This window comes from Chinchilla lanigera, unplaced genomic scaffold, assembly GCF_000276665.1.
Source record: "Chinchilla lanigera isolate Chin_1 unplaced genomic scaffold, ChiLan1.0 scaffold00050, whole genome shotgun sequence".
NCBI classification, from domain to species: Eukaryota; Metazoa; Chordata; class Mammalia; order Rodentia; family Chinchillidae; genus Chinchilla; species Chinchilla lanigera.
Genome location: NW_004955451.1, coordinates 6638405 through 6659845, shown reverse-complemented (window position 1 = coordinate 6659845; position 21441 = coordinate 6638405). Strand labels below are relative to the sequence as shown.

Here is a 21441-nt window from a genome sequence, read left to right as displayed (position 1 = left end):
AGAGCAGTTGCCTGAGGACCAAGACCTTGGGTTCTCAATGTCAACAGTGGGGTAATAAAAATATCTAATGCTCATGGAGTACTTAGCACATGCCAGCTCCTCTTCTAAGTGTTTTCACATATGACTCCTTTAACTTTTTGGACAACTTCACAAGGTTGTCTTATTTTAGAGATTAGGAAACTAGCAGAAAAGAAGTGAAGTGATTTTGCCAAGGTTATATATCTCCTGAGTTGCAGTCAGTTGTCTTCACTACTTTCCTTGTTGCTGAGACAAAATAACCAACACCTACAACTGAAAAGAGAGAGGAAAGGTTTATTTTGGCTCGCGGTTTGAGTCCATGGTCTGCTGTCCCCAAGACAGACACAGCACACTGGAGGAAAAGTGCTCAACTCATAGCAGCCAGGAAACAGAGGGAGATAATGGAGGGTCCAGGGACAAGAAAATGCTCTTTCAGGTCAAACCCCCAGTAACCTACCTCCAGCCAGGCCCTAAATCCTTACAGCACATTCAGTTACCAAACGCATCAACAGATGAATCTACTGATAAGTATAGCACCCCCTTGATCCACCCCACCCCCAGGCACAACATAAGCATTTGGGCAGCCATTTTAGATCTGAACCATAACATCGGGGCACCCTTTGGGCTCCTGACTTCCAAGTCTGGGCTTTGAACCTCTTTTTAATCACGGCTTTTCAGAGACTAGAAGAGAGATGCTACCCACAGGAGACACTCAGCATGGGCATCCAGGGAGGTGGAAGGAAAAAAAGGCGGTGTGGGTCCTGGGAGCCAACTACAGAAAGTATTTCAAGGAGGAGGGAAGTGATCAACTGTGACAAGTGACACTGACAGTCAAAGAAGATGAGGGCTGAAAATAGCAATATGGAGATCATCAGTGACTTTGACAAGAGCAGCTAGGCTGAGAGGTGGCATTAAAAACTGGATTGGAATGAGTCCAGGAGAGAGGACTGTATAGCCAATGCATTCCGACAATGTCATAGAACATCTTTTATATACAAGGTAACATACATGGGCAGTAGCTGGAGGTAGAGATGGAATTAGGACATTTCTTTTAAATATAGGAGAAGAAGGAGCACAAAGCTATTGAGAATGATCCAACAGAGAAGGCAACATTGATGGTGAAGGAAGGATAAGGAAATATTGCAGTGATATCCTTGGGTAGCCAAAAGGGTACCTTAACTGAGGGAATGGACAATTCATCCACAGGACAAGGAAGGTTGCAGAGTCTAGAGGCAGCAGATGCTGATAGTTGTGTAAATGTGGTAGTGGAATTTCATGACCATTCTCCTCTGATTGGTTAAGTTCCAATGCCTCGGCTTCCGCATCTGTAAACTGTGAATCACATCTCTCCCCAAACTTGTTGTGAGATTTGAATGCAATAAACTATGCAAAATGCTAGCGTGACATCTGGGACAACCTATAAGGGCAAATGATAGCAATTCCTACATCCTCTCCTTATTAGTTATCACTGTTATCATTCATTACTAGCATTTTTGAATCCTTACAATATAGCAGATATTGTGCTCAGTGCTTGGCATACATTTCTTAGAGTGTTTCATGGTCCTGAGATCTTATTGGGGATTTTTAAACCGTTAGAAAGAACCAAGGTGGAACTGGATTGGCTAATCCCATGTTTCCCCTTCCTATCTTAAATTCCTGTCATAGATATAATATTCCTTTGTATCAGTCCATGGGAGAAGACTTTGTCAGCAACTTCTCTGGCCCAGGTTTTTAGCACTTATTCGTTTACTCTCACTGTATCTGGACACAGAAGCACAACTGCCATCCAATAGCCAATATGCTCTGTGAAGTAAAATGAGACCTGGCAGACTGGGCTAAGCCATTTAGCAATGTTGGGTCTGGTTTATATTGGTTCTATTGAAATTCCCTCAGCAAGGTGGGGATTCTCTAAACAGGAACTGTATTTGTCCAGTGGCTGGAGCACAGCATAAACTTGTTTCTTCTGCTTTGGGGCCAAGGGGAAGCAAGAGGGGAGTCAGCAAAGCTCAGCCACCATGTCCTGCCCATTTATGTTACCCTATATATCTATATTGTCAAGGGTGTAGTCGAGCGTTAACATTCTGGATATTTCCACCATTGGGCACACTCTCTTTCTACTTGAAGTGGACATAGGTTTCCCTACTGAGATCCCCTTGTCAAAACCTGTCATTCCTGAGAAACCTCAGCCTGTGTAATTGAAGAGCTTCAGACAAGGTAGATTTCCACCCTGTTCTCATGAGGCTGTGTATAAGGCAAAGCAGCAAGTGTCAGCATCTTCTTTTTGTCAAGTGGTTTTGATCATTTGGAGGCTCTGTTTCCCATATTTGAAAATAGACATCCCAGAATTCTTACATGCTTGACACCTAGAAATTCAGGCTGCCCTAAATATGTAAAGTACTATAATCTGTTTCCTCTGAGGAAGCAATTGATTACACAGACCAGTGAAATGACCCTGAGGTCTAATAAAAACCCAGGTCCTTCTCATAGTGAACACGCACTGCTGCAGAATGAATTCGGGTATCTTTACATGTTTCAGAGAGTTCCTCCCCTGTGACATGCATTGACCTCACACACAGGTCGTTCTGCTCTCCTAAGGAAGCCAAGTATCACTGTCCCTGATGTGCAGGTAAAGAAAGAGCCTAAGAAGGAAAAAAGAGTTTGCCAAAATTGCACAGTCCATAAAGTGGTGGAATTCACACTTGAATCCCAATGTACTTAGATTTATGTAAGTCCATGTTTCTCTAAAAGCCTTTCACTTTAACCGCCAAATGATATTACCTCTTTATTAATTCCCATAAGGTAGAACATGTCCCAGGGTTGGTGATGTCCATCTGGCTATACCTGGAGTCATTCTGAAAGCTACAAGTTCATAAATAATGTCTCTTCCACTTGGTTAGGGTCCCGGGGCCAATGGGAGACAGATGATCTATGGCTTTGCATGGTATCACTGTAAGCTAACGTGTTACTTCGTAGTCTTGGGTTGCCGTCCCCTGGAGTGTTCTGATGCGATCAGTTGTCAGTTTCAGGTCTGTTGTTTCTCTCTCCAGAAGCCCAGCCAGTGGAAGATGACAGCCCCAAAGCCCTGCCTGTGTTAGGGGAGCAATCAAACTCGGATAATGACATAAACGAGTCGCTGTTCATCTGGGGAATCTCAGACAAAGCAGCCCAGAGGAAAACCATCTCTGCCGATGAAGGCTTGTTTCACTTGCAACAGGAGAAGCAGCAGCCGCGACCGGAGCCCGTGCACAAGCTGGGGAGAGGTAGAGGGAGGCTGAGGCTGCCGCGTGTGAGTAGCGTTTGATGATTTCTCTGCAGCGTGGGGATGGGATGCTGGGGAGTGGGCTTGGCTGCGGGGTGGGCGTGCATGTGTCGTTGAGGCTTTTCCCACGGCTGGGGTGGCGGGGGTGGCTTACACAATTAACAAATGCATTTGGGATCTGCCCTCCTCTTCCAAAGGAGGGAAGGGAATGTGTCCACACGCACTTGCATTTTCTCTGCTTGCTGATTGTAAAACATGTAAACAGCAGGTGGGGAAGAATATTTTCTGTTTATTTTTTTCTCTTTTGCTTCTTCATCCTTGAGAGTGGGCTGCAGGGCAGAAAGACATCTCAGCCCAAAAGACCTTTTGCAAGCCGACGGAAGGACTCCCCAGAGGGATTCTTTCCCAAGTTTCTTTTGCAGATGTGGGGATCTTTCTTGCTTTGCCTCCCAGGTGCTTTTCCCTGAGGGGCGCTTGCATCCCTGTGGCTGCAAAAGGATCAGGGTGACACTTGTATCTCTGGCTGTCAGCTTCAGGTCTCTGTAGTAAACAGCACCAAATCCAACAGGATTTAACCTCTCGATTGTCACTGTTGAAAGAGTTCATTGAGCCCGGGCAATGGAAAGCATGGACTGCATTTATCCATCCTCTCAGCCCAAGGCAAACACACAGGTTTTGAACTTCCAGAAAGTTTGTTTTGTATTGTGTTGTTTCAGATCAAGCTGGGGGTGGGGGGTCTTGCTATGTGTGGACAGTGAGTAGACTGAACTTGGAAAAGGACAGAAAGAGAATGGTTTCGCTTTAAAGCACTTGTGTAGCAAGCAGCAGCTTTTCTTAGCTTCGTGAGCTGCTGTGTGCCTGCAGGTGGTGGTGGTTACTGGTGCTAAATAGCGTGCTGGACAGAAACGTGCCTGGTCATAAACTATACACTTGTCTGGATTGTGCCTGTAGGAAGACACAACACACACACACACACACACACACACACACACACACACACACCTTTCTTTCCTTAGAGAGTATGATATTGCTGCTGAGCATCTGCAGTAGAACCAAACTAGCTCATTTTCTCCAGGAGGAGGGAACCACGGGGAGAAAGGTGGGAGCAAGGGCCAGGCTTTGCGCAGCTGTGCATACAGGAGGGTGGGAGAGGCTGAGGCACTTTGCCTTAGTACGCGGCTGAGAGAGCAGCCAGCTGGATGGTTGGGTATGCACTACATGGTGTTACCCCGGCAGGTCAGAACCCTGATTCCCAAGCTGCTAAGGGATGTATAATTAAATATGAATGAACCAGGGCAGAGGAAGCGGGGAGAGAAACGAGTCATCTGCCTTCTATGAGGAATTCTTCTATGGAGGCAATTCTTTCCAATCTTTCTCATGCTGTGACACACCAGGGTACACAGGTGAGGCTGTTCTCACCTGGCAAGGAACAGGAAGAGGGCTCTTGTGGCCATACCGGTGTAAAGGGTATAACACTGGGGCCATCACGGCATCTTGACCCATCTGTGGCATAGATGTGTGCCTTTGCAGACAAATAAAATCGAACCAAAGCAACCTTGGGAAAGTGGGGGGAGGGCAGGGGTAATGTGAGGTCCCTGCTCTGTTCTTACTTACCTGTGCTACTACTAGTGACCATGCCTTGCAGACACGACAAAGTGTCTTCTTACAGATCTTCTAATCCAGCCCTCTCAGCACCTTTGAGTTTTCTCTGCACTCTCTGCCAGCTTTTCCATGGATGCTTTTGTGGGACAACAGTAGCCTTGATATACTCGTTCAATCTGCCTTTTCCTCGGTGTTGGTCCGTGCTATCGTCCCATATTCCAGTACAGCTTTCGTATAGATCGTTTAATTGTGGCTGCATTAAGTGGGTCAGTCCCCTCAGTGGCTCCATCATAATCAGTTTAGCAGTTGTTGGACATTTAAATTACTTCCGGTTTGTTCGCAATGGTGATACTGCAATGAATATTTCTGGGTCTTGTGTGTTTTTAGTCCCCTTTAACAAACTGGGAGATCTAAAACTGTAACATCGATATTCCTGAGGTGAGAAACTTGTTTTGGTTTTTCATGCCTTCATAGATGTACCAATCTATTCTCTGAAATGTATGTGTATCATCTAAATAATCTACAATATGGTCTAGAAAACACCAACTCCTCTAGAGCCTTATACACATGAGATTCTTTGGTTGTCTTTTTTCTTCCTAAATTAGGAGTTAAACAAAGGTGCTGGTCACTTTTGTAAAGTTGGTGTTTCGAGTCCTAATGAGGCAGGTTGAGTTATCCTTCATAGGATAGAGAAACAGCCTCCCAGGTTTTCTCACCAAGAAGATGAGGAAGTCCTACTCTGTCAGGGGTAGAGGAGTAATGGGTGGATGCAGGTCCTCCATTCCGTACCCCAGCTTCTGAGACAGACAGCAGGATCACAGGTGAGGAAGCCAGCCTGGAACTACCTCTGAGCTCTGGAGCTCAATCCTGACAGCCCATTTGGGCCCTTGAGTTTTTTTCATCAACCCTGAAGAGCTGGGATAGGGGTTAACTCACTTCTCGGGCGGGAAGTGAGACTGACGTCTGGCAGGCTAGGACTGTAGTCCTTAGGAAAACGAAGACTAGCTAAGTTTATAAGTGAAAGACAAAGAAACAAACAGAAAACAGCACTATGTTTTATAGTCTGCAGTTCTCTGTACACTTCTCCCAAGGACATGCTTTCCAATGATGGGGCCATGGAGAGGGTAGGGTGTTCTGAATACTCACCCCTATCAACCAGAGCCATAGAATACTTCCTTTTTCAGTTCCTGACTTCTGTAAAGATGATGTTACCAAATATTTATTTTTCTTTTCTTTCTTCCTCCTTTGTATCTCATCAATCTCGAGATGAATCTGAACTTTCCCGACCTCCCATACAGCTCACTATAAATTGCTTCAATTCTAATCTCTTTTGTTCATTCAATAATCATTTGTGCACAGGCTAAGAGTGCCTGGGGAGAGGCACGCTCCAGCTCAGCTGGCGTTCACCCACCCTGACCTATGCTACTGGGGTAGAGCAGTGTCCTGGGAACAAGATTTCCTTAGCTCAGATAAGCAGATCAATTTTTTTAGAAGCTTAATTGACTTTTTCAGTCTGTGAGAGCTTATTAGAACCAGAACTGTTTCACCAAAGGAGTGGGGGTTCTAGAAGCAGATGTAGATCTAGTGTGAGGTCTAGCTGCTCTTTCAGAGGACTGACAGACCAGAAGCAAGAGTGACCTTGCCACCTACCAGGCAGAAGACAAGCTTTTAAATTGTTGCCCAAGTATTTAAGCAAGGGGGGCACTAGGAAGGACTTCCCATGTGCCAACCCTCTTCAGTCTTTATTTTCTTACTGGTAGAAGCTCTCCTGCAGAACAGTAGCATGCCCAAGTGTGGTTTCTGCTTTCTTTGCCATTGCATTCCCATCTTTCACTTAGTAACATCTGCTCTCACTTGCCTAGGGTCTGCAGTGTGCTAGGCCATGTTTTATCTATGTTACTTCATTTTATCATCACAACCACCCCATGTAGTTTTTAGCTATCAGTGTTCTCCTTTTACAGATTTTTAAATTGAGAAATAAGGAGGTTATGCTGGAGAGGAGATGGGGATCTTGTTTTGGGGTCAGGAAGTAAGAAGGAGGCACTGAGAAAGATAGGAATACAATTTACATTCAAACAGTCTAGCTTGCTCTAGAATGCGTGTTTGACCACAGCCACACTTAATATGTGCTGGGAGGGTGACAGAAAGTCTGAAAGGATGCTGAAACACTAGTGTGCAGCAGAAACATACTCCTAACAGCAGTGATAGCAGTCATAGAGGTATCTATCACAAGCGTAACTAACAGCAGTCTTCACTATGTGCCAGACACCTTATCCAGAAGCTTTGAGTGAGCACGTTGCTCTCATCTTAAACAGCTTTATGAGACAGCCATTTTCCTTATCCCGGTTTTACTAATGAAGTAACTCAGGCTCGGCCATGTTATGTCACCAGCTGTCCCAGGTGACAGAGCTAGTGAGTCTTTCCATGTCTGTTGCATCTGACTGTACCTCACTGATATACCAGTAGATTAACATTGCAACAAGACCTACAATAGTAACAGCAATGGATTTGCCTGGGACCCACTCGCTCAGGCCTGTGATCTCTTCTGATCTCTTTTGCCTGGGGATTCTTGAGTAGTTGTTAGATCATCCTCCCATGGTAGTACACAGAAATCTTACCTCTCAGCCCATTCCTGTTACTCCCTCAAAGGCAAATTCCTAAAGGGAAAAGATGCCTTAAGGCAAGTCACTGATGGACTTCTAAGGAAAGGGACAGTAGCAGTTGAGCACTTGACTTTGCCCAGTGTTCTGATCGGTGCTTTCCAATATGGAAACCAGCAAACTCATTTGATTAATGAGCACTTGAATTGTGGCTAGCCCAAACTGAGGCGTCTCCTAAGTGTAAAGTATGCACTAGATTTCAAAGCTCAGTGAGAAAAAAAATGAGTATCTTAGTAGGTCTGTGTTGATTACATATTGAAACAAAGTTTTGTGACTAACACGTTAAATAAAATACATTATTAAAATAAATCTCACTACCTGTATATTTTTTATTTTTTAAAAAACTGGTAAAATATAACATGCAATATATTGTTTTAACTCTTTTTAGGCATACAGTGTAGTAGTGTTAAGTACATTTACATTGCTGTGCTAACAATCTCCAAAGCTTCATCTTCCAAAACTGAAACTGTTCTCATCAATAACTTCTCTTCTCCCCCACCCCTACCCACTGGAAAGTACCATTCACAGCTCTTTCACTGTAGATTTAAATGTCCTAGTTATATACAAGTGGACTCATACGGGTTGTTTTTTTTTAACTGTCTTATTTCATTTACCATGATGTCATCAAGGTTGACCCATACTGTAGGGTGTATCTGGATTTTCTTCTGGCTATAGATAGAATATTATTCCATTCACACATACAGACTACATTTTGTTTATTTATTCACCCATCCACGGACATCTGAGATGCTTCCGTCTTTTCCTTTTTCTATAATGTGGCTGCTGCAATATTTAAAACTGTATATGTGACTTGAATTTGTGTTTCACATTGTATCTTCACTGGACAGTGTTGTTCTGAACTTGTTTTCCTTCATCCCAGATCTACATCTCACACCTCGCCTATCTTCACCAGGTGTTACTTCGGCTTCTCTCTTCCTCTTTTCCTAAGGCCTGAGCCAGCAATCTTAGCTCCGATCAAGCCCTCCCTTTCTAAGGACCTATGAAAGATGGTCATAGTTAGCAAAGTTTTCTATAATTGAATGAAACTGTGACATTTCTCAGGAGGAACAGTCTCTTTTTCCATAATACATAAGGAGAAGGCCCAGTACGTTGGGACTGAGAAGGAAAAGCTTTTGAAGTGATTTAATGTTTAATTTTTATTTAAAGCCAGCAGCTTTACTCAGTTTGCAAGCTGCAAGTGAATTTTATTAGCCACCAAGCAGGGAAGAGTGCAAAGCCAATAAAATATAAATGCAAAACAGAGATCTACACTAGTTTCTCATTTCTGAAACACAGTTTTCCTAGAAAGACCTGAGGATTTAATGATTTAAGGCACTGGCAGCTTTGAAATGTCTCACTACTTATGGATGAAACCCCAAAGACTTAGTGGCATTCCAGGCCTCTCCTCCCCACTACTCCCTGCAGCTCTCTCTATTTGAAGATTGGAGTTCTTTATTAGTCTCCAAATGTGCAATGTGCTACCTTGACCTCCAGCCTGGACCTCTTACCTCTTACCTCAGCTTTGGCAATCTCACCCTACCTGTATGCACCTGGTGAAACCTTACTTGTTCCTCAGGACATAATGAAACCTACCCACAGCTTGGTGAAGCAACCTGGATCTCAGTAACCACTGGTGTCCAGCAGGAAATAGACACCACATTCCAATGAGCTGGTATATAGAGCTGAATGATGACAGCATTCACAGAGGAAAGGTCAGGATAAATGGAAACCAAGCCAGGCTGGCAAAGTGGCCCAGGATGCAGCCAGAGGCCAAAAGGAGGAAGCCATTGCTCAGACATGGTCAGACCCATAAGCCAGACCTCAGAAATGGTGGCCCATTCTAGAGCAGTGCAGCCTCTGGCAACCTGCAGTGTGACAGGGAGGGGCACTGTCTCCTCTACCCACTCATGCTCGGCCTTTGTGTCCCATTTGACGGAAGCTGGCTGGAAGCTGGAAGACATGAGAGCCCAAGGACACCACTCACAAATGTTCCCACCTTGAGCACAGAGCACAGAGCAGGTGGAAAAGGTGGAGGGGGATCTGGAGTGACAAACAAAGACCATCACCAGTCCTACCCTATTTCCAGAAATCTCCCTTCCCAAGCCTCCCCAGCAGTACCCTTTTTCACTGCAAGATAATCCTCCTCGTATGATATTTGCATTGTTCAATAAGACGTTTATTTCCCAGCTACATATGAGACAGTGAGATCTCTGAAAATCAGATTCCTTCTTCTCATCTCATTCATACATATATTTCTCACACTTAACAAAATATCTGGTAGAAAGTGGCTATTAAAAATATGAAGTGAACAAAGTGTCTTCCTCTGGAACATATTTCTTTTTAAAACTCCCTTTGGAATCTAGAGGACAGATGGCAATTTCTTAATAAATTGAATATAGGGAGATAATCACCCCTGTCTTTGAATCCCAGTGAGGGAGCTAAAATGAGTCAAGTAAGTAATTCTTAGTGTCTTGTTATGCTGTAATTGGTGGTACATTAAGTCGTAAGGAATTGAGGAACTTGAACTTGGTGGCAGGAATAGGCAATATTTTCAATAACCATGAAAATAAGGTACCCAAGAGAAATCAAACCATATATACCATGATGTGGTATATATATATACCACAGAAAACCAGAAGGCTGATAGAAATCCTGCTGGTATATATATACATACCACATCATGGCTGTTTTCCTCATGGCCTCCTTAATTAAAGTTTGATATAAACTACATGGTTGAGAGAGACAGACTAGAGGATTTAATGCTTTGCATCTAAAGTGATTGGGATGGAGATGTATGGGAAGTTGTAGTGGTGAAGAAGGCAAGCAAAGGCTGAAGGTGCAGCAAGAGGGTTGGCTTAACAGCCACAGTAGTGTTCTAGGGTCACATTCTTCTGTGCCGAGTGGACTGGCCTTCTCACTGAGTCAGCATCTCTGAGGTATGGTGGTATATCTTCTGTCTGCTCACACTGCAGACTCCATTTTTGAGGTGCAGTTTAAAGCTTAATGTTAATTTCTTAGAGCTGCCATAATAAATCACCAAAAATTAGGGAGAGCAAGATACAGAAATATATTTCTCACAGTTCTGGAGGCTGGAATCCCAAAATGAAGGCATCCGAGTGTAACGGTTGATGCACTCGGTCAACTTGAGAATTGAGAAGTTTAGAAGCTTAGCTAAATGACTCAGCAGGGGCCAGGGTCCTCACTTTGTAAACACCCTGAGCTTGTGGGAGAGGAAGGCATGGAGACAGTGTGGGTGGATAGCTGGCATACAATATAAGGGAGAAAAAGAAGCTTGCTCCCCTCTTTTTGCTCTTGTCTTTGCTGTCTTCTGCTGCTTTGAACTGTTGCCCCTGTGTCATGCCACCCTGCCTTGGAGCCAACTGATTATGGACTGAAACTTCCATGAACTGTGAGCTAAATAAACCTTTCTTTTCTTAATTTGGGGTGTCGGGTATTTTGTCTCATCAACAAGAGAAAAGTAATCAAGACAAAATTTGGTACCAGAGAAGTGGGGTCATTGCCGTGACTATATCTGACCATGTAGTTCAAGAGCCTTTGGGAATGGCTTGTGGGAAGAGTTTGGAAAGGTTTGGAGATGTCCCCTGAAAGAGTAGTGCTGGAACACCTCAGGCTGTTTTGTATGAGAGATTCTAGACAAAGTTCAGAAAACCAGAAGGCTGATAGAAATCCTGCTGGTAAAGATCAGACTCAGGAGGTTTCTGCTGGGAGGGACTGCCTCGGTTGTTGGACTACAGACGATGTGTGTTATGGCTTGTCAGAAAGTTAGTCTGCATTTTGCTTGTGTCCAGAGACTTTGCCTAAAACTGAGATTAAGAGTGGCATTCTAATTAATCTGGTGGAGGAAATTTTAAGGCAGTTGAATATTCACACTGTGGCATGGCTATTGTTGGGGGCTTTTAGCTAGATCTATGTTGAAAATGAAGAGCAAACAACCTAGCAGGATGATTTTAAATGTTGTGAGTCTGGCCGGAAAGGAAGCTCCAGTAAAGCTGTGAAATGCAAAGATAGAGCTGAGGAGATCTTGACTGCTGAGAAGGAACCGAAGAATAAAAAAGATGTCTTGAGGGCATCATGAGAAGCAGCAAGTCTCTTCTAGCCTTTGCAGCCTCAAAACTGCAAAAATAAAAGACTTTGCTTTGAGGAGAAAGACACAGAGCACTATGTTCTAGGCTGGCGGCAGCCACACTGTGTTCCAGAATGGCAGCAGCAAAGAAAATTTGTTCCTCCGAACTGGATTCTGAGTGCCCAGTGATTCAGGCACTCGACCCTTACAGCCAAGAGAGAGAAAAGCCTTGCCACTGCTCCAGCTGGCAGCAGACCTTGGCAACATCTACACGGTTCTTGTTTTATGTGCATGCAGAATGCAAGCATTATGGGGTTTGATTTCAGAAGGCCTGGGTGGCCAGGCAGTGAGCCCCTGAGAGGGCAGCGTGTGAAGCTGTGAGGGTGAAGCCAAAGGTGCAGTGGACACCCAAGAAGTTTGGAAAAAGCAAGAATGTGAATCATCTAAGGAAACCTGCAAGGAGGGAGCAGAGCAGGCCTAAGAGAGAAGCTATGGGAGCTACAACCACCAGAAATGCAGTAGGGGTGGAACCACTCAAGCCCTTTGGAGCTCACAACTTGTCACAGATTACGTCAGATGCTGGACATGGAACTACAAGATTTATTTGCCCTGCTAGATTTTGGACTTGCTTTGGTCCCAATCCTTTGTATTCCCTTTTGCAACTTTTGAAATGAAAATGTTTATTTTGTGCTGTTGAATGCTGGAAGTGTTTAACTTTTCATTTGTACAGAGGCTTGAAGCTAAGAGTTGACCTTACACCTCAGAGGAGACTTGGGCCTTGGACTTATCAGCAATGCTGAAACTGTTATGACTTTGGTAACTCTTAGACAGGGACTAAATGCCTTTTGCATAAAGGGATGTGCAGGAGTCTTTGGGAGGCCAGGGGCAGAACGTTATGGTTCTAATGTAGTATGTTGACAGACTCAATACTGGTTCTTAAGGATTGTTAAACTGTTCTGTAATGTTCAAGTTGTGAATTGATAAAAATAAACATGCCTTTGCATCTGGAAACCAGTTTGAAGAAATGTGTCTGTTGCCAAGTTGACAAGGAGTGGATTGTAATGGTTGATACATTGTGTCAACCTGAGAACTGAGAAGTTTAGAAACTTTACTAAGTGACTCAGCAGGGGGTCAGGGTCCTCATTGTGTGAACATCCTGAGCCGGTAGAAGAGGAGGGCATGAGGATGGTGTGGATGGGTGGTCAACACACAAAGTGAGACAGGAAAAGAGGTTTGCTCTCCCTTCCCTTTTGCTCTTGTTGCTCTGGCTGTCTTCTGCTGCCTTGAACTGTTGTCCCTGTGCCCTGCCACTCTGCCTGGGAGCCAGCTGATTATGGACTGAAACCTCCACAAACTGTGAGCTAAATAAACCTTTCCTTCCTTAATTTTGGGTGTTGGATATTTTGTCTCAATAAGGAGAGAAAACCAAGACACCGAGGTACTGTGGAGAAGGCCCCTGAGAACACTTCCTGACCCTTCTAGCAAGTCTAGTTCCTGATGTGTCCTAGCCTGAAGCTGCATCTGTCTCTGTATGGTCTCTCTCCTGTGTCTTCACTGTGTTTGTGTGTCTCAAATTCCTTCTCTACTTTTTCTTTCACACTGGTTTTTTTTTTTTTTTTTGGTTTTTCTTTTTTTGGGTTTTTTTCCGTTACCGGGAATTGAACTCATGACCTTGCGCTTGCCAGGCAGGCATTGTGCCAATGAGCTAAATCCTCAACTCCCCCTCTCTACTTTTTCTTATGATGACATCAGCCAGTGAACCTAGGTTATTTAATCCTAAATCCTGAATGATCCCACCTTGAAATCCTAAATGATAGATGCAGAAACACTGTTTTCGAAGGCCGTATTCTCAGGTGTGAGAGGTTGGGAAATGGGCATAACTATTTGGAACCCTACACAGCCCACTGTAGAGATACTATTAATTTTGTTAGTCTGTCTTCTCTCCAAAGCCAAACCTCTCCCTTGAATCTACCACTTCTTCTCTCCTTATCTAATAACTCACCCCATCAATTACAGTATTTCCATTTTCGTTTTTGTCTGTTTAACATTTTCATTTTGATCTTTCTTTCCCTTTGTCTTACCAAGATACTCTAAGCTTAAGCAGACAATTTTATATTCCAAGCAAAATCCTTCCTAATATGACCGCATTTCACTAAAGCTCCCCACTTCTGCTCTAAAGCAAGACCTTCCTCTCCAATTCTTACCCACTTGGAGGCTGACTTGTGCAATCAGTGCAAACCTTGTCTTTTTTAACTAAGAAAGGTCAAGTTTCTCAACACACTAAACTTTGGTCATTTTTTATCCTTCTGTCTTTGTCTTCAAAGTCTATCTCTCCTAGCCTTGTTTTCCTGCTCAAAGTGTCTCTCTTATCTTGGGTATTAAGTTAGGGGAGAGCTATTAGCTAAGAGAAAAAGCTCCTTCAACTACATTCTGCTCAGCTGCTCATGGATTACTTTCCAACCTTAATATTTGTTTTAATATACTGCTTCCCTCCTATGTCACATAAGCCAACTTTTCTTTAAAAATCACCTGAAGCAAAAGTAACAGTTCCAACCACCTTTAAAGTCATTAAAAGGTGGCTTCTTATTTTAAAAGGAAGGATACTTATTACAACAAAATACTATTTCCACTCCCCAGTGTGAGTGCACCTCTGCTCCACACACTTGAGCCATCTTGGTCTTAGTTTGTCTTCACATAGCCTTGGGAAAGAAACCAAGGCAAGGCTTTATCCCCACACTCTGCGCTTTCATAAGAAATGAATTTACACTGACTAGTGACTCTCAGCACTTTCTTTCTATGGCAGAGTTTCACAGTTTCTCCAGAACAAGGAGCTACCCTGTACCTGCACCCAGTCCCTTTCCCGTTTGGTCAGTGTGAGCATCTGCTGCCGTGCCCTGCACTGCTGCTGAGAGGAGGGAGATCTATGGACGCCACTCTAGCTCAGATTCCAGACAGCAGCGGCCTCTGTGATTGAATGCTGTTCCCTTAACTGTATTTGGTTCAGTCATTTTCTTGGAAAAGTATCCAATTCAGAAAGATTTTCAGGGCCATTTTCAAGTATAACGCTGTATACATTATTCTGCCATATAATTTCAACTCTCTCTGTATAGGTAGCTAACCTTCCTCTGATTCCTAATCCTTTTCACTTGTTTCTTCTCCTTCTTTCTTCTTAATTTTTAATTAGCCATTTTAACAATCTCTCTTTGATTTTACTGATTAATTTTATCAAACTGCCTGTTTCATCTCTTTAGTGGTTTTTGAAAATTTTATTAACATACTGTACTACAAAAAGGTGTTCATAGTGAAGTTCAGTGGATTTTCACAAAGTTACTATATTTGTGGAAGCACAATAGTCCTGCCCCTCCCAGAAGAGCACATCATAAGCTCATCTTATTAACTATCCCCCAATGTAACATTATCCTCCCCTTTACAAACCTTAGATTTACTTATTTTTACTTTATATACAATATACTTACATGAAACAGATGTAATACTTTGTGCCTCATGAAGCTTACATCTTGGTGTTCATCTGCAACCTGCTCTGAGTGTTATGGGAACAGGAGATAATGATCTAAGTCATGGGGCACAAGGTCTGGCCTATACAGATGTGTGCACATGGCAAACTTACAATGAAATGACAGCATTTTCTGCAGCTGGGTGAGGTAAGGACCAGAAAGTGGAGGGGTGTTAAGAAAACACGCAGTGGAAAAACACAGAAATTTATCCCAACAAGTTCCCAAATGTGCTCTGGCCATAAGAAGGACCAGGAGATCCATGTTGGAGAGCAGGATTTGGGGATTTACTTTCCAACTGCTTACCAAGATAATTACTAGGCTTCTACTGTTATCCCAACATCTTAACATGTTATTGTAACAGTTCTTAAGTACACAGAAACATTGACTTTTACAGTGTGGTCATACCCAGGGACAACACCTGGGTTCTGCAATTAACATTTCACTCTGTCTTTAATCACATATTGATATGTGTTCGTTCATCCCCATCTTTGTTTTTATACATTTCAGAGGAGGTTGTAGACTTGACTATCTTTTTTAAATTGATATGAATTACATAATATAAAATTAAACATTTTAAAGTTGATAGTTCAGTGACATTCAGTACACTCATATTGTCTATCCACTACTTATATTTAGTTCTAAAACACTTTAATTATTTCAAAATAAAGTCTCTCATCAGTTAAAACTACAGTTGAATCACTCCTCATTTTTCCAATCTCTGATCATCACCAGTTTTCTTTCTGTTTCCACGATTTGTCCATTCTGAATATTTCATGTAGATCACAATATTTAACCTTTTGTGTCTGACTCTTTTCATTCAGCATAATGTTTGTGAGATTTGCCCAGTTTGTGGAACACACAATACTTAATTCCTTTATATATTTTTTTATTTTAAAGAAAGTAGTACAAAAAAAGAACAATAGCAAAATGCAAATAAACCAAAGCAAAGATGTTAAAAATGATACAGGGATTCAAACCCAATGATAGGGATTAACAGTGGTTGTTACACTGCACATGATTATCTTCAATGAAGTTGCTCAGACTACCAGATGTCAGAATAGAAGATTGATCAAATCATTAAAGGGAATAAGAAAATAATACTTTAAAAGAACATTAGAGACAATACATAGTTTCATTTAATTTCTTTTATGGCTGAGTGATATTTCATTGTATAGGTACACCACAATTTGTACTTCCATTCATCTGCTGATGGACATTTGAATTGTTTTTGTCTTTTAACTATTGTGTGTTTCCGCATTTGTGTTTAGGAATTTAAGGACCTATTTTGAATTCAGCTTGGCATATACCTAGAAGTGCAATTGCTGGGGTCACATAGTAATTCTATGTTCAACGTTTTGAAGAGCTCCCAAACTGTTTTCTGGGTAGTAGGTTTTGAAAGCTTGAGAACTCTCTTGCTCAATACTAGCATCCTGTCATAAGATTTGATATAGTGATTCTATTGCCAGCTGCTAGCAGTGATTTAGCACCCCCTGATGCCTCTGATTTGCCTCCTTTGTGAGTAAACTATGCAGGTTGTAGTAGTAGGTGAAAAAAGAAACTGAGTAGACAAGCAGCAGGTTTCTCTTGTGTCCTATAGGTGGGTCAACTCACCTGGCATTGAAAGGGCCAGGTGGCTGATCTTCTGGGACACAGAGCCTCAGTTTATGGTTTCCGCATGATCAGTGAGTCTCCATTCCAGGAAAATGCCACCTGCAGCAAGATCCCTATGACCCTGCATGAGCTCCAGGTGGCTGAGGCAACACCGGGCAGGTTACAGCTGAACGCCCTGACGTAAGCATGGGTAAAATCAGAAACAAAACCCAGCACCATGGTTCCCTGGGTTCTGCTAGGAGCTAAAGACAACAGGTTCAAGTTGGAAAGAGGAATTTGTCAGAGAGATCCTTGGGAAACGCAGTTTCTGGGACAGGCACTGACAGCTGGAAAGGGGTGTCAGAAGGCTGCTCCCGCTCGACTAGCCTGAGAAAATAGGAGAAATTCCAACTATGGCATGATATCATCTATGCCTTAGCAGCATTTGTTTTTAAACTATGGATTTAATTGCTGTTCTATTGGCCCCTGTTTGGCCCCCTCCCCCCAGAATGGAATCTTTAAAATTCCCATGAAAGCACGTTCAATTGCCATTTCTGTTGGCAACTTCAAGACAGAATCATCCGTAATACTAAAAACAAATCTGTTATTGGTGAAGCCCCCTCAATTGTTGCTTTCAGAGGCAGGAATGGGAAGGAACAATGTGTCAGCACGGAGCAGAGGCTGCTCTGCAGGCCGTTTATGGGCATGCTGATCACTCGCCACGTTTTGTACAGCGGCTTCTCATGTGTAAATCCAACTCACAACAGCCTTGTCATGTAAGCAGAGAAGGCGCTGATAGAATTCGACTTCACAGTTTAAAGGATATGGAGGTACTGAGGTGGAGCTGAGCAGTAGAGCGAATGCTTGGTATGGGTAGGGTTCAATCCCTAGCACCATGAAAAAAAAATGTGAGAGAATATTGAATTTATTCAAGAGCACAGAGCTAGCAGGCAACGGACCCAGAACTCAAACCCAGTAATATTCTTAGCATATGTGGGAGAAATCATGGTCATCGAAGGTACTTGAGATGTAAGAGTTTGGGACTGGGATGTTTGAACTCTGAGTCAACCACCAAAAAGTCACATAACCATGAGCAGGTCATTTGGCCCTCCACATTCTCCCTCGCACTATGCAGCTAATAATACTTTATGCATATGATTAATATGCAGATAAAGTGAAATCGTGCACATGAAGTGCATTGCATGGTAATAGTTGCAGATGTTCCAAAACTTGTGGTTTTCTTAGTCACATTAGACCTTCTAGTAAGTTCTACAAAATCTATTTCTACCACTTCCACAAGTCTCGCTCTCTCTTTTCTTGAATATTCCAAACTGCACTCAGCAGAGTTTTTCCAAATAGGATGTTATCCATAGCATCAAAAGAATGGGGGTGCATTGACCAGCAGACACATCAATGAAGAACTGATGTTCATTCCTTAATTGGAATAAACACTCATTTATATATATACAGCTGTCAGGAAGTAAAACCTGATCAAAGACCGATTAGGCACTAGGCTGGCTTTGCAAAGGGCCACTTAGTTAAGGCAGTAAATTTAACATGAAAGGCAAGGGGTTGGAACACTGTGGCCCGGTACATTGTGCATTAGTGATTATTTTGATCCTAGTTCTTCACGCTTTCTCTAATAGAGGTTAACCCAGATCCCGAAGATTGACAGTATCAAGCTTCAGTGGTAAGCAGGGGCAAATGGTAGCTTTGAATCTCTTGTCACATGTCTGAATTGAACAAATTTCACAATGAGATGGAGAAAAAGAAATACCTTGACAAATTTTGGAGAAACTGCTGGACCTTCAGGTCAGAATAGCACTGACATGCCCTAGCATTACTGTCCCCTCTACTGAAGAATTTGAGAAACTTTGGAAAGGTCAGATTCATTCTGCACACTTATGTTCCAATACTACCTCTTCTTCAATAGGGGATTCTCATCTGTGACACTTATAGCATTAATGATAATATTTATGTCCTTATGTTCTATGACCAGCGTGAGACACAAATTAATAAGCATTTACTTGTACAACACCCACACAGCACCAGGTGCTGCTGCTACACTGAGAGGTATTGCCGAAGTACATGCAGTGATAAATGACTTCATTTTTATTTTTCACATCTTGTAAGCACGTTTGCATTATACAAGCTCTTAGCAAAATTGCATAATGGGCTAGTTGAATGAATAAATAGACAATGTATTTTAAAATTGCCTTCAATAAGTAGTGAAGATATAATCGCCATTATTGTTATAATTGCTCTCATTTACTGCATATCTACTAAGCAGGTAACACGGGGAAACAGCAGAGAACAGTGGTTAAGATCCCTCATCTGAAACCCTGTTTCTGCACGTGGATCCTGAGTCTGCCTCCTGCAGCTGGATTCTCTTATGCTTCAATTTCTCCATCTGTAGAATGGAGATGGCAACAATGGTGCCTACCTTGTAGTATTGTTAGAAAGGGTAAATGAAGGAACATCTGTAATGTGATCAGGACAGTACGTGGCACAATGTCATAAAAATAATTATAACTATACTGATTATGGTAAACAGTGTTTGGTGGGAGAAAGCAGAGAATCAAGAATAGAAGCAAAATTCTTTTGGGTAAACATCATCAGGCATTACTTGTCTTTGTTTGTCACAGACCTACCATTAAGCAACTAACAATTTCATGAGTCCTAAGAGAGAGATTTGATTTCAGAGATACTTCTAACTTTGTGATGTTTTAGTCAACAGAAACAAAATATCCTTGCTAAGATGTTGCATTCTTGTGATATCTCTCTGTTTTTCAACATAGAAGTAAAAATTTAATGTAACAATAATCAGGATGAATAATTAAATGAGCAGTCATTTTACCCTGACCAAATTTTACCATGGCTTTGTTGTTTGATACAGATAGATAATATTGGAGGAGACTAAACTTTGTTTTTTTTTATTTTGAAGAAAGTAGTAAAAGAGAGGAAAAAAAATAGCAGCACACCAACATCACAAACATAAACAAAACATAGCAAGCACATGAAAAATGACAAAGAGTTTCAAAACAAAATGATAGGAATTAACAGTGGGTGTTACATTACATATTGTTATCTTTAACTATGTTGCTCAGATCACCAGATGTAAGAATGAAAGATTGTTCAAACCATTAAAGAGAATTAAAAAAAAATAATTATTAGATAAAACATTAGAGATGATATAGAATTTCACTAGACAGGATGGTAGGAATTTACCAATGGTTATTCCATTGAATATTCTTGTCTTCAAATCAGTTGTTAAGATTACCAGATATAAACATGCAAAATTGGTCAGAATACAAAAAATTTTAAGCATTAACTGTTCCTTTCAATATAGCATTGAATATCAGCAGTACAGCTATTCTAGATATATATAGATACAGATATATAGATAGATAGATAGATAGATAGATAGATAGATAGATAGAGCCTTCCTTCTTTCCTTTTTCTTCTTTCCCTCATCCCAGTTGTTCCTTCCTTTGAGCAGTTTCTTTCCCTTTCATATCATCTATTGTATGTTTTGAGTTTTACTTACTCTTTCAGGAGAAGGAGACTAAACTTTGCCTTAGGCTTGCTAGCCTTGATCCTGAGTTAGGAAGTGACTTTTCTCCATTTAGAACAGGTGAACATCCTCCACTTTATCAGTCAACCATAGGATCTTTCAGTATTATCCACTGAAGATAATGGTAACCTGTGAAATACTTGATGTTTCAAAGCTAAAATGTCTTTCATAAACAGGGAACATATGTCTCACCTTCACAGGGAATTTCACTCCAACTGATGGAACTGATCCAAATGTGTCTTCCAAAACTCGCAAGTCCTGAGCCCTAGCAAGATTCTTCATATATAGTCCTGAGCTTGTCTGAGTTTGTTATAGGTGAGGACTTGCTAATTTCTGAGATGCCTTCTAGGCATCTTTTTTCTCATCCCATTCAAAGTGCTCTGCTTCTTTTTATTGGTACTACTCTCTTCAGCAACTACACTCCTTTTCACTCCAACTTTACACATTGATTTCTTCTGCACCAAAATTTCCATCTTTCAGGTTTTTCTGCTCTGTGCTTTGCTCCTTATTCCCACTATAAATCTGGCTAAAATTATACAGCAGTATCCATGCCACAGCCTCAATACTGGGCTGTTTTGAAAGTTCATCCACTAGATCAGTGAGTTCACTCCCCTAAATTTCAGTCTCCTGCAAAGTCTCAGGACATGGCCAAAACATAGACAAATTTTCTGCCAGAGTGTAACACACATATGCTTTAGTTCAACGGCCAGTGGAATTCTTCCCAATTGAAAGCTCCTGAGCCTCCTTTCCTGTCCACATTTCTCTCAACATTCTGGTACTCTGAGCTCCAACCTGCATCACTCATAAGGCTCTATTTACAGCATTCTAGGGCTTCCTAGCTTGTCATTGAGAAGTTTAAATGTTTAACTAAGTGACTCACCAGGGGGCCAGGGTCCTTACTTTGTAAACATCCTCAGCCTATGAAAGAGGAGAATATGGAGATGGTGTGGATGTAAAAGACCCCTCCCCCACCCCCAGGATGTGTAGCCTGCATACAATAAAAGGGAAATGAGGAAGAACTGATTGCTGGTTCTTTGGAGGAGCTCGTTTATTCCTTCAGCTGTTGTCTCCTGGCTTCTGGCACAAACTGTTTGGCTTCTGCTTGGGATTCCTCAGCCTTCCGATGTAGATTCTTCAAT

The 21441-nt window shown here is 42.1% G+C and overlaps 1 protein-coding gene across 1 annotated transcript in view; it reads left to right on the top strand.

The window, feature by feature from the left end:
- Positions 1-3082: 3082 nt before the first annotated feature.
- Ankfn1 (ankyrin-repeat and fibronectin type III domain containing 1) overlaps positions 3083-21441 on the top strand; it is a 387596-nt gene continuing 369237 nt past the window's right edge. The window contains exon 1 of the mRNA XM_013519407.1: positions 3083-3304. The gene's annotated coding sequence lies outside the window, so the exon portion shown is untranslated. The remainder of the gene's footprint in view (positions 3305-21441) is intronic.